Here is a 15,000-nt window from a genome sequence, read left to right as displayed (position 1 = left end):
TTATTTTTGAACTGAAAAAGGACTTACTAAGTTACTATTTAATCATATAATTGTAGGTAGTAAGTTCGCCAGGGCACCAGCCCCCATTGAGATACTACTACTACAGAGTTAGTGGGTTTTTGACTGGGCAGACAATACTAAATTGTAACTCCCTCTCTCTGGTTATGGCTCACTTCGTCTTTTAACACAGACAGACAGACAGACAGACAGACAGACACACACACACACACACACACACACACACACATATATATATATATATATATATATATATATATATATATATATATATATATATATATATATATATATATATATACCGAAGATGACTCTGGCCTATTCTTACCACATTCTCCGGTATTTTCATAAACCTGAAAACATTGAGATTACGTAAAAATTCTTGTCCGCTCAAGGGGTTAGAAATTGCACTGTAAATTTAATTGTTCAGTGGCTACTTTCCTCTTGGTAAGGGTAGATGAGAATCCTTACCTATGGTAAGCAGCTCTTTTAGGAGAAGGACACTTTAAAATCTAACAACTGTTCTCTGTTCTTGAGTAGTGCTATAGTCACTGTACTATGGCCATCCGCTGTCTTGGATTAGAGTTTTATTTCTTGGGGTACACCTGAGCCTGCTGTTTTATCTTATTTTTCTCTTTCTAGCTTTTTTTTTTTTAAGATTCATAGTTTATATGTGAAGGATGTAAATGAGTGTTACTGTTCTTGAAATATATATATATATATATATATATATATATATATATATATATATATATATATATATATATATATATATTTATATATATATATGTATATTTTTACTCCTCTCTTGTATTTAATTTATATCCTTGCTTCCTTTATTCATTAGGCTTATTTCCCCTGTTTGAGCCGTTTGCTTATAACTTCTTGCTTATACAACTATGGTTATAGCTTAGATAATAATAATAATAATAATAATAATAATAATAATAATAATAGTATTATAATACTACTACTACTACTACTACTACTACTACTACTACTACTACTACTACTACTAATAATAATAATAATAATAATAATAATAATTAGTGACAAATATTAATGATATGAATAATAGATTATAAATAAGTGAATGAATATATATATATATATATATATATATATATATATATATATATATATATATATATATATATATATATATATATATATATATATATATATATATATATATTCTGAGTCCTTTCATGAGAAATATATTGAGATTACAAGTGTCACATTTTGCGCTTACTCCAAGTAGAAGAAAGGAAATGAACAGACCATACATTTAAATTGTGTTGTGTTGAGTAGGAAGGGGAAATCGGATATTGTGTCATCTTCGATTCTAAACTGTGTAAAAGCTTCTTTGTTCTTTTCACAAGTTTTTTTTTCTTTCGTTTTGCCAGTAAGTAGAAATGAGAAGAAAATCGTGGAAAGTTTCATAAAGTTGAAAAATAGGTCCTGTTACTTAGGCAAACCAATGATAAAACCCCCATAGCTACAGTGAATGAAAATTTTCCGTACACACGATTCTCTCTCTCTCTCTCTCTCTCTCTCTCTCTCTCTCTCTCTCTCTCTCTCTCTCTCTCTCTCTCTCTCTCTCTCTCTCTCTCTCTCTCTCTCTCTCTCTTTCTTATTGAGCGTTCGCAAGCAGGATTTACCTGAAAATCTATTATTATTAGATATATCATTAAAATTGCGTAGATGAAACTGGCCGCATTACCAAAGCAATTTTCATATGATTTACGTAATATCTACCTTAGACAATAACACTATTCCTGTATCCTAAGCTAATAATTGAAATAACAGCTGATACTGCATAATCTAAATTGGAGTTTGCTGTCATTTTGAACTTTAGGTGAAAGGAATTTCCTCTAAGGTTGTCGAAAACTTGTAAACTGGAATAATAATGATGTTTTGGAAGGTAATTCTTATTGCCCGGTTTAGTAATAGATTTATTTGTTTAATAATGCAAATAGAAAGATTTCGTTTGAATGGCATTTTATTTGATCACACAGTTGCTCTTCATTATTATTATTATTATTATTATTATTATTATTATCATTATTATTATTATTATTATTTTATTATTATTATTATTATTATTATTATTATTATTATTATTATTATCATTATTATTATTATTATTATTATTATTATTATTATTATTATTATTATTATTATTATTATGATAGTGTGTGTGTTATTTATTTTGTGTGTCACGCTTTAAAGTAAACGGAAATAATTTCATGGTATACTCTTACAATTTCCCATTAAACTTTGATTACTTATCCAAAGCACATCTTATATAGTTTTCATAATTTTGTCTTTAGTACGTGACTCTTTTTTTAAACATTAGACAAAAAATTGAGTCCTATTAATTTCCATAACCTCGATTATAAAATTAATTTCGGGCCTTTTCGTTTGACGACTAATCCGTTCTTATTGTAAAAGATTTATCATAATTTTGATCACTCTTTGCTTCAAATTTTCCTAGACATTACTCAATTTCCCCGTCTGCCTACCATATTCAATGACTATTAATAAAGCTCAAGGACAGACTTTCGATAAGGTTCGGATCTACCTACCACAACCTTGCTTTACTCATGGACAACTTTATGCAACCTTCCCAAGAGCAAGGACTATGAAAAGTGTAAGAGGGAAAATTTGTCCCCAGAATAATTCGACTCGTGGCCAGAGAAGAGGAACTACCTTCATTAGAAATATTGTATATAAAGAAGTTTTGTAAATTGTTTCATGTAACAAAATATTAAGCCTTATAACAATGAGATTGATGCTCTAATTTATATTTAAGTTTATCATTACTTTCTTTTTGTTTCCATATTAAAGAATAGTACTTGTTAAAGTCAGTCATGAAATTAATTGTCATGGTATTTTTGGTAAGATCATAGCCAGGGATTGGAAAATGAATTAAATAGAAGTGGAAATACTGTGCTGAGTAAATCAGATCTAGTATAATCAGTGATGCACTTTAATCTAACCTAATACAATCTAACCCAGGATTTTGTGTCTCACCTGGAATTGAAGATTTACTCCAGCATACACCAATTGAGGGCTGACATATAGAACTATAGCCTAAACTGTAGCATAAATGTTATCAATATTATAAATTCTAACCTAATATTTGATACTATATCCTATGTAATCCATAAAACATCTGCTCACGTAGGTTTGGTTGCAATAAACCATAAAAAAATATTCTCTTTATCAGTGGAAGAGACTGTCTCTCTCTAATCCTCACCTGCAACGTAACCTGACCATAACCCCTCCTGTGTTAAACGAAAGGGAGATTATTTACTTAACTACCTCAAACAATCTGAAAATACCTTATTTCTCACACAGAATCACATACTGATTAGTAATCGCTGTTTTGAGAATCTATATTACTCTAAATGTCCTGTTCTTTCTTTAATAAAGTTGGTCTTGTATCAACATCCTACCGTACAAAAATTTAATACATATGCTATATGTGGAGTAAGGAAGCCCTAAGAAACATCTCTGTTTAAAAAGAAAAATAAATTAACATGATTCAAAAAGATCTTTGAAATAATATTTCATTACAGATAATTCATTGTGATCATTTGGGTCAAGTCGTGAAAGTTTTCACTCGTACACGACCTATCTTTTCTTCTAGCTGCGCAATAGTTTAACGGCCCTTTAAGGCCACCCTCATGGAATGGAGCCATGTGGTTTTGCATCCTCTTCTTCGTAGTGATCTTTAACACTATATATTAACAACGATTTTGGAGTCAAATATAAAACTATAAAACTTTCTGATTGACTGGTGTTTGTGATAAACATATTCAAATTTTCTAATCATCTAATGGTAAATTTTATAAGAACAGATGCGGAAAAACAACAGTATTCACCATAAAAAATAAACTACACCCTAGAGTCTCCATGTTAGAATCATGGTAATTTTTAGACATATAACTTCATTAATGACCATCTGTCTTGTAGACATTTAATCACTCATTCCACTCATGTACTCGACTAATGGTTACTAAAAATATTTGGATTTACAGCTCTTTACCGTAAGGTATCATCCTGAGAGACCCGATAACTTAATATGAGTGGACATACAACTGCTAGTCAATGACTATAAAACCTTTTATAACGAATAACATGAATATGGGGTATAACGCAAGTCTCAAAGAGTGCAGTGGTGAGAAATGAAACTGTCTGTTGGTTTATTACATGTAAGGTTCACTGTAGCATGCAGGGAGAAAAAAAAAAAAACAAAGCATTGACATATAAGAAAAGAGTAAAAACTACCACATAGAAGGACTTGGTTTTCTTTTCATACTCGTTACTTAGCTAAATAACAGGATCTTTCTGGTAATTTCATTAGACTTCCAATGATTTCCTCTCAATTGTCTTTACTGGCCAAAAAAAAAAAAAAAATCTCGAAAAGAGCTAAGAAGCTTTTACTCACTTTAATATCTAAGATAACGCAATATCCGAATTCCCCTCCCCACTTAATACAATTGTCACGTGGCGTGGGTAATTACATGAAAATAGATGATGGGAGGCGGTGAATTAGACGATTTTTACATCGTAAGAGGATTTATAGTCTAAATTAATTTTCACACCATAAATGAGCATAAATCTTCTTAAAAGCGAGTGAAATAGAACTTATAATCTTGAGTTTACATAACAGAAGAATTATGAGTTTCTGGCTGGCTTTTAAATTATTTCATCAGTAAAGTACAATGGAATTACCTTGCAACTAATAACATAATTATACACAGGGAGAGTGGACACTCGGGGAGACATTTATATGACTTAAGATTATTACAAAAAGAAATTGTTGGACGTCTCATGGCGAATCGATGTAAGTAGGCTTACCATGGCAAGTGGGCCTAGTGAGGGTTGCCCACTCACGAGTAGGCATCGAACGTAACTGGCCTTCGACTCACTCTGGGTATTATTATTTCCCCTACATTGCTGGGGAGTCTGAGGACTTTTCTCGCCTAAGGGTTGCGGTGCCAGATAATGTAACCTCACCAGGCTGGTTCTCACTCAACCTCCCCTCTCCCCAGTGTACCTGTTGACATGGAAACAGATTCAGTACAAACGTGCTTGGATCAGCACATTACAAGCAACGAGGGAAGCCGCTCGAACTGCTTCCCACACTACCCATGGATTGGGGAGACAAAGTCATAGGTCGGCAAAATCTGCCCTACTTCCTGCGCATTATTTTATATTTTTTGGCCTTGGTTTAAAACAATTTATTTTTACGTGACACAATAACACTACAATGAAATGGTTAGTGTCAAATACTTATGCTAATAGCTATTAGAATTTATTCAGCATTTGAACCAAAAAGGATTAACACAACATTAACAATTTATATAAGGTTTTTTCAATAAATAACTTAATTTGAATTTTTGTAAAATCGAACTAGATTTTATAACTTATGATAATCAGGACTTTGGCAATTTTCTTAATTATCACTTACCTTGTAAAATTTCAGATATTTATTTAATGACACATATTTCCTTAAATATGTTTGATATTTTTTAGGAGAAAGGGTTTCCTTTGGTTATCATCTCGAGAACCAATCTAGTAAAAGTGGCGTGCAGAATATTTCTTGCGGGGAATTGTAAAGAAAATAGCGTTAACCATATGTAAGTGAGAAGTAAAATATTTAGATTTAAAACTGAAAATTATACCGTGGAGAATGCCCAATAAAAACCAATTTCTCAATAGATCACACAATTACAAGGTTTTCGGCAGGTGGCCGTTACCCTGTAATGATTGGGTACCGTGCTAATTCTACCCTGAGAATTCTTCCAACGAAAGTTCCACCCTGAAAAATTATCAACATTAATCAAAAGTTCAACGCTTGTTTGCTGAAAATAATGAACTGAATATTTAAATTCAAAATATTTATTCTTTTTTCTCATAATAAACTACATATTATAAGAAACTATTTACCAAAACCTTTATACAGTTTAATTTTCAGTTACTTTTTTATCATTGTCTTTGAAAGTAGTCATTATTTTTTCAACCTTGTTCCTTTCGTATATTTCCTCTAAAGGAAAAAAAAAATGTTGATGAAGAAAAGTACAAACGAGAAGCTTTGAAACAATGTGAAAAGAAAGCTAGGAACTATTGGTATTGTCAAAAATTCTATTATGGTTGCCTTTCGCTCATTCACAAAGTATGTAATCCACGTGTGTCAGGTATGCATGCTACAGTGGGTAGTCATTCACTTACTTCATCTAATGTGAAAATTAGGAACCTAAGAACTATAAATACCATGAGAGATAAAATGAAGAACTACTGTGCAAGCGGCAAAACGTGAAGTGATTGCATCTTCTCTACTAACTCTTGAGGAAGGATTTGAAACTAGATTACCGACTGTTGATTTAATTTCAATCATTAAAAAAAAATTTGAGCAAATAAAATGTCTGGAATCTCCGCTCTCTCACAAGGGCTGCTAGTTATGGCCTTCTATATTCTTTAAGAGCATTACCCAATGGTTCAATCTTCCTGGCATGTGATGTTATTATTTTGATTTTGTTTATTGGTGGGGGGGGGGGGGGGAGTTGACTGAATGATATTATGAAGAGCATTTACCCACGTTTATATTGACTATTGGCTGATAAACCAGAACACAGCCTACTTACAAAAAACTTTTTTCATGCCGTCAAGAACTTGCATCAAATACGAGCACTTTTGTATAGTGTGATGGATTGCGAAGAAAATCTATTCACAACCAATTTGTAATTGTAAATCCAAATTCTCATATTTGTGGATGCTTTTTCCATTATGGACAATCATGCTGGCGCAATACATGACTGTAGTGAGTGCATTGGATATAATAAGGGGAGAATAATTCATGGGGAGGAATTTTCGTGGGAAGAATTGTCAGGATAAAATGGTCTTGGCGCATTTTTTTCGGAGGGGGTTAGTAATAATCCGAGTCACTGCATTTATATCTGTTAGAAATAAAGGATGAGTTGTTCTTTTATTGTAATAACCACAATTTGATAATTGATCTATCGTATAAATGGGATTTGGATGAATACGCAAATACGGTGTTAACACTTTTAACAGTTGTGTGCTTTCGCATTTTACTTCTGTAACTTAAAGCTAGATAAGTTTTTCTTGATCCTACACAGCTTTCAGATTTAGATTGAAACTTAGTTATCTCGTAATAATGTGCTGCTAACTGCTTATACCTAATTACCCAGCATATTTAAGTAGTAGCATCTTGAACGTTATCACAGATAGCAAGTCTATGCATGGCCCAGGCTGGGAAGGCTATGCAATTTGAATGACTGAATGGATAGTAAATGTCAATATTGTTGTTTGCAATCAATCATCATGTTATATATGTTGAGTTTTTCAAGGTTTTTGTTGACCAATGTAAATAATGGCATAGGTCTTGCGGTACCTGTCATATAAGTGCAAACCTTGTTTTCGATCTGAGAGTTTTCATGAAAGAGAAGATTAATTTAATCGCGTTTACTCAAATTGATTTATATGGTCTTAAGACGGGCTTTTAGAAAGAGAATCCACTACACACTAATGGACTGTTAAAAGGGATTCAAACCAACTGCATAGTTGTAATCGAAAAGGGGTATGTGCCTTATTGCAATATGTAAATTTTCAGGCATAGGTATATTAATTTGTCACGATGATAAACACAATTCGATGCCTAGGTTATTGATGTGTAAGGAAACAGTTCAAACGTTTTGATTGTTTAGAAATTGAATTTTTCACAGAAAGAAATGTTTGCATCAACAAATAGCCAGTTGAGCTATTATCCTTTACAAATTAAAGTATCATATGTTTAAGTGATTCTACATATGCATTTATGTGATAGGGAGAGGGAAAACTGTAAAATGAAAGGGCCGTGTTAAATAGTTGGAAAAGGCAAAAGAAAAAAAAAAACTTGCAAGCCAAGCAGTCATGAATTTCCTACCATCGTCATGTTACTTACGCTCAGTGGATTCAACAGCCGGCGCTAATGTGCTCCTGAACTTTATTTGCTCGGAACTGGAAGCCTTGAAGAATATCTTGAAATTCTGGGATTGAAAAATGCTGGAGTACATAAAAGCACGTCACCATTCAGGGGATTTGGAACATTAATGGAAGTTTTATGGCATGCATTTGTGTATTAGGATATCCTATTTAATAAGGATAATGCGATTTAGAATATTTTGCAAGATTTCTAAAAATAAGTAAAGTATATAAATTTCTTATTTGTAATGATATTTAAGTATATTGACGGAAGTGTGAAAAAATATCGTTTTTCCAAAGTTGTAAAAAGAAGGAATGATAAATATCCAATCAGATATTTAGGTGGAATTCTCGTTTAACAACTGACATTGTTTAACTTTGTAAATCTTAAAAAACAATAGAAGAACTACATGGATCTTATTACTTATTCTAAACGTTTATATATGAATTGTTTTATCACGCCTATATTCTCCTAATAAAGCCATATGAGATACAACCTGTACTTCTATTTTGTGTGTAAAAGGAACTATGATAACATTGCTCACCCCAATAAAATAGAATACTATGCTTACAATCAATAAAATAAATGCATTTTAAAACTGTCATATAATAGACATGAAATTCCCAATATTAAACATTCATACACGAACTTGTAGGATATACTTTATGTATAAATGCATTGCGCATTTCTCAGCTCCCATTTCAGACAATTACAAAACAAACCAGACTCCTCAGATGAAGCCCATAAAAAATAGATAACCAGGATATCCGAGAGAGCAAGGTCAATTTTAACTGACGAGTATCCTCTTAAAGGTGTGATGCCTTATTAGACGTCTTTATCTATTGGATGGACATCATAAATTTCTCAATGAATCCTCTACCAAAAGAGTCTCACATTTCTTATACCTCTATATATTTCCGGACACCCCTAGGTGGTCAGATGTACGAAGAGTGGTGAAAATAAAAAGCAAAAAGTACGAAAGAAAACAATGAAATTATTTGAATTGAGAAAATAAAATTTAATTTGTTTTGAATATCTTATTTCGGGAAAAAAAAAGGATAGTTGATACCACCCTTTAAACAAAATAGGGAATATGAAAGTTGGAAAAAGCATAATTATGTACAGCAGAACTAACAAACGATTCAGGTGAAGTGAAAGTTACCATAAGATTTGACTTTTTACAAAATCATTATAAAAAAAAATCACTTCGATGAGGAAAAAACTGCCAATAAAATAGGAATCGGACACTGGATGAAGAATTTGCACTTTCGCAAACTCTGCTTCCCTCATTGATTTCCAGATTCTACAATTATCTTAACGCTTCAAAACACCATCTATCATACATGCTACCAAAGTTTTTTTTTTTTTTTAAATAATGTTTATCCCGTTATCCTAATGATTTCTATATTTATATATCCATCTTCACAAATACAAACACTCATTATATATATATATATATATATATATATATATATATATATATATATATATATATATATATATATATATATGTATATACATATACACACACACACATATATATATATATATATATATATATATATATATATATGTATATATATATATATATATATATATATATATATGTATATATATATATATATATATATATATATGTATATATATATATATGTATATATATATATATATATATATATATATATATATATATATATATATATATTTATTTATATATATGTATATGTGCGTATATATATATATATATATATATATATATATATATATATATATATATATATATATATATATATATATATATATATATATATACACACACTGTATATTTCACTACCACTCGTGATCTTGATTAATGTAAATATCAACCACAATAGTATTTAATACTGAATTCTACCTTTGGGAATGAGTATCCACTGGAAATAAATTCATTTATGATAACAGCTTCTGACTGGGCAATTATTTGAACATATGCCTCTTAGCTGAAACAATGCCTTAAGGGACTCTATCCAAATATTTTATTAGGAGAAATATAAGTTTATTACAATTCCACCGTACATATCCCTGTGGAATTCAGAAATCTGCTCTTAGACATGAAATAATCTCATCTCCACTATGATAGCTGGTTAGGGAATTTACCACGCATAGTTACTTATAATGAAATTATATGACTAACTATCGTTATTTCAATCAATGTCAATATCAATTACCATGTCATTTAATATCGAAATCTACCCTTGCGAATGTATATTCACTGGAAATACTTTTACCATATCAGCTTCTACCTTGGGGTTGAAGCATAGGTTGGAAACTTTGCTCAGCAAGAAGCTATTATCATAGTAATTCATTCCTTATGTTTGAGGACATTAGTATAATAAAGGTAAGTCTAGTTGCTCTGATCTGAGGTTAAGTTTAGGGAATTATCTTTCACGGAAGAACTAGCCAGTCATCTTAGGTGAAAAAAAAAAAAAAATATCAAGCTTGCATGATATGTAATCACAGTAGAATATACTAAATAAAACTTAATAATATTCTTTACTGAAATTCAATAAAGTTTTTGTAAATATATCTTAACCACGATAATATTTTACTCTAAAAGGAACATGTTACTAAATACACTACATAAAACACATTCAATTGAGGAAGATACGGTTATTTACCATCTTTCCTGAAGAGGCATGAAAAACAATACTACAGAGCGCTTTTAAAGCCAGTCACGTAATCTCAGACTACCATCAATTTAGCTTTAGGAAAGGTATAAATATTAGGACATTTAGAATCTCACGGGAGCAAAATTCAGTATTTTGTGGATTTTTTCACAGAAAACCAATGAGGAATTCTAGAGATGAAGTCTATTTTAATTATCCTTCTTTCCGTAAAACTTAAGAAGGATTTTCACAAAATCTTTAATCTGCTGTTATGAAGATCTTAATGCATCTAAATTGATATGTTCCTGAAATTGTTATATTTTTCATAGAGGTGTTCGTTGCTACTTAAAGTGATTTAATATGGTAAAATAAAGACACTTTAAATTAGCGTAGAAATAATGGTCACTTCAATTGTATTTTTAATTTGTCTTGTTATGTACTAAAATGTTTATTTAGGAAATAAAAAGTAAATAATTCATCATATTATAAAGAATTATGCCAGGAATAGATGGAAAAAACTCATATGGTTTCCCCCTATGAACCTTTTAGCCGAGAACTAGAGTAACCAGAAACGGTAATATATATATATATATATATATATATATATATATATATATATATATATATATATATATATATATATATATATATATATATATATTGCCTAATTACCTGTTGTTTTGTTTACACTCCCTTCCATAAAAATTTTTCATGTCAGTTCTCCTTACGCTACCGCTGTGGGTATGTCTTGTTCGTTCTATTATTATTATTATTATTATTATTATTATTATTATTATTATTATTATATATTTTTCTATTATTATTATTATATATTTTTCTATTATTATTATTATTATTATTATTATTATTATTATATATTTTTTTTTTATTATTATTATTATTTTTGAATTAATTTGTTTCTCTATATTCGCTCCGAGCCCTTTCACTGTTATTCTGTGTTTCTGTTTTTACTCTGTTTTTATTCTTAAATTATTAAAAAGCTTTTTAATTTTGGTGTTGGCAAACGTTGTGTGTATCTTTTTACTTATACGCAATTGATTTGTAATCGTTTCAGCCTGGAAAATGTATCAAGCTGATACGAAACATCGGCGCAAATAAATGGATGAAAGAACAGAATGCGTTTTCCTACTCTAATATGTATATATATATATATATATATATATATATATATATATATATATATATATATATATATATATATATATATATATATGCGTGTGTATATATAAATTTGCACACACACACATACATATATATATATATATATATATATATATATATATATATATATATATATATATATATATATATATATATATATATATATATATATATATATATATATATATATATATATATATATATATATATATATAAATTTCTACCTCATACTTGGGATCGAACGCTAGCCCCTTCTAATGAAAGGCCAGGTCGAAACCAACCATGCCACGAGAGCCCATAAAAGGAAATCTGAACCTGACGCTAACAGCTGTCCGAGGATTTACCTGGCGAGACATCAGTCTCTTACCAGCGAGTTTTACCCGATTTCCCCGGGCCACCACGTGACACAATTGGTAGTAATTCATTCAAATTATCCCTAATGAGTCAATATGGATAAATATTAACACAACATCGTGTTCAAATAGAAATAAATTTCTACCTCATACTTGGGATCGAACGCTAGCCCCTTCTAATGAAAGGCCAGGTCGAAACCAACCATGCCACGAGAGCCCATAAAAGGAAATCTGAACCTGACGCTAACAGCTGTCCGAGGATTTACCTGGCGAGACATCAGTCTCTTACCAGCGAGTTTTACCCGATTTCCCCGGGCCACCACGTGACACAATTGGTAGTAATTCATTCAAATTACCCCTAATGAGTCAATATAGATAAATATTAACACAACATCGTGTTCAAATAGAAATAAATTTCTACCTCATACTTGGGATCGAACGCTAGCCCCTTCTAATGAAAGGCTAGGTCGAAACCAACCATACCACGAAAGCCCCTAAAAAAGGAAATCTGAACCTGACGCTAACAGCTGTCCGAGGATTTACCTGCCGAGACATCAGTCTCTTACCAGCGAGTTTTACCCGATTTCCCCGGACCACCACGTGACACAATTGGTAGTAATTCATTCAAATTACCCCTAATGAGTCAATATGGATAAATATTAACACAACATCGTGTTCAAATAGAAATAAATTTCTACCTCATACTTGGGATCGAACGCTAGCCTCTTGGTTTCGACCTGGCCTTTCATTAGAAGGGGCTAGCGTTCGATCCCAAGTATGAGGTAGAAATTTATTTCTATTTGAACACGATGTTGTGTTAATATTTATCCATATTGACTCATTAGGGGTAATTTGAATGAATTACTACCAATTGTGTCACGTGGTGGCCCGGGGAAATCGGGTAAAACTCGCTGGTAAGAGACTGATGTCTCGCCAGGTAAATCCTCGGACAGCTGTTAGCGTCAGGTTCAGATTTCCTTTTCTGGGCTCTCGTGGCATGGTTGGTTTCGACCTGGCCTTTCATTAGAAGGGGCTAGCGTTCGATCCCAAGTATGAGGTAGAAATTTATTTCTATTTGAACACGATGTTGTGTTAATATTTATCCATATTGACTCATTAGGGGTAATTTGAATGAATTACTACCAATTGTGTCACGTGGTGGCCCGGGGAAATCGGGTAAAACTCGCTGGTAAGAGACTGATGTCTCGCCAGGTAAATCCTCGGACAGCTGTTAGCGTCAGGTTCAGATTTCCTTTTATGGGCTCTCGTGGCATGGTTGGTTTCGACCTGGCCTTTCATTAGAAGGGGCTAGCGTTCGATCCCAAGTATGAGGTAGAAATTTATTTCTATTTGAACACGATGTTGTGTTAATATTTATCCATATATATATATATATATATATATATATATATATATATATATATATATATATATATATATATATATATATATAGACAGTAATGTAGATGAGGCTGACAAAGCTATGACTTCAGGAATGGGCTATGGTGCTAGAATTGTTCATAGAATTATTAATGACATCTCGACTGGGCAAAGGAGATGAAGCATGTACCCATCAACAAGAGAGATGGCTCTGTTATGGCACCAGAAGATGAAGAAAGATAATGGTAGATGGAACACTTAGTGAGGCTATGAATAGGAGATATAAAGGGAATAATTTGATTGCTATACCTGAAGCTGTTGAAGACCTTGATGTGCCTATGATTCAATGTGTTTGCAGTCGAAGCTATCCTGAACAAACTAAAGAGATGGAAAGCCAGCAGAAAAGATGCTATAACTGCCGAGATGATACTGGCCGAAAATGAAGTGACTCCTAGACTACTTACAAGATTATTTTGTAGAATGTGGCATGAGAAGGTAAAACCTGGTGAATATGAGTTAAGGATGCTGGTGGAAAGAGCAAAAATAAGAAACATGACGGATAGCAATAATTACAGAGGGATAACAGTTACGTCAGTTGTTATGAAAACATACAGCATGTTTATTCTAAAGTGAGTGGAGAAAGATTGATGAAAAGCTGTGAGATGAACAAGCATGATTCTGAAAAGGTAGAAGTTGCACTGACCAAATTTTCAATTTTGAGATATGTTGTGGAGCAATGCTTAGAATAAAGAAATCCCCCTTTGATGGCATTTGTGGAATATGAAAAAGCCTTTGCTAGTGTGCACCGGTCAATTCTGTGAAAAGTCTTACGTTATTATGGAATTCGTCTTAAATATGTTAATTTCATTCATTATTTTCATGAGAAAAACAAGTTCAAAGGTAATATGAAGTCTTTTCAATTGAATGTTCAATGAACAGCGGAGCACTCCAAGGGAATGTGTTGTCACCTGTTCTAAACCTGTTCGATGAAGTCCGTTTTAGCGAAGTCGTTTTGAGCGATACTCTTTCAGCGATGGTCGTTTTCAGCGATGAGTAGTTTAAGCGATGAGCAGTTCAAGTGCCTCTAAAAGCAATAATATAGTCTTAATATCTATCGGTAGACTGAAATCAAGCATTTCAAGTACCTATACATCTACCCATCATGGAAATCATATTATTAAAGACTGATCGAGACAAAGAAGGTTATAATCAATTTACATATGAAAAAAGATAAAGCACCTATAAGTACTATTGTATGGCAATGAGAAGTACATAACTGCAGAGAATGATTAAAGACACCTTTAGATTACAGAAATAACAATGATTGTACGGAGAACGTGAGCATTCTCATATTTGTGATTCAGTGGAAGTTGATATGAAAAAGATAAAATTATGATCGCTGCCGAAAAGACACACGATCCACCAG

This window comes from Palaemon carinicauda, chromosome 13 (assembly GCF_036898095.1).
Source record: "Palaemon carinicauda isolate YSFRI2023 chromosome 13, ASM3689809v2, whole genome shotgun sequence".
NCBI classification, from domain to species: Eukaryota; Metazoa; Arthropoda; class Malacostraca; order Decapoda; family Palaemonidae; genus Palaemon; species Palaemon carinicauda.
The sequence above is the reverse complement of the archived record's forward strand: the minus strand, read 5'-3'. Positions refer to the sequence as shown.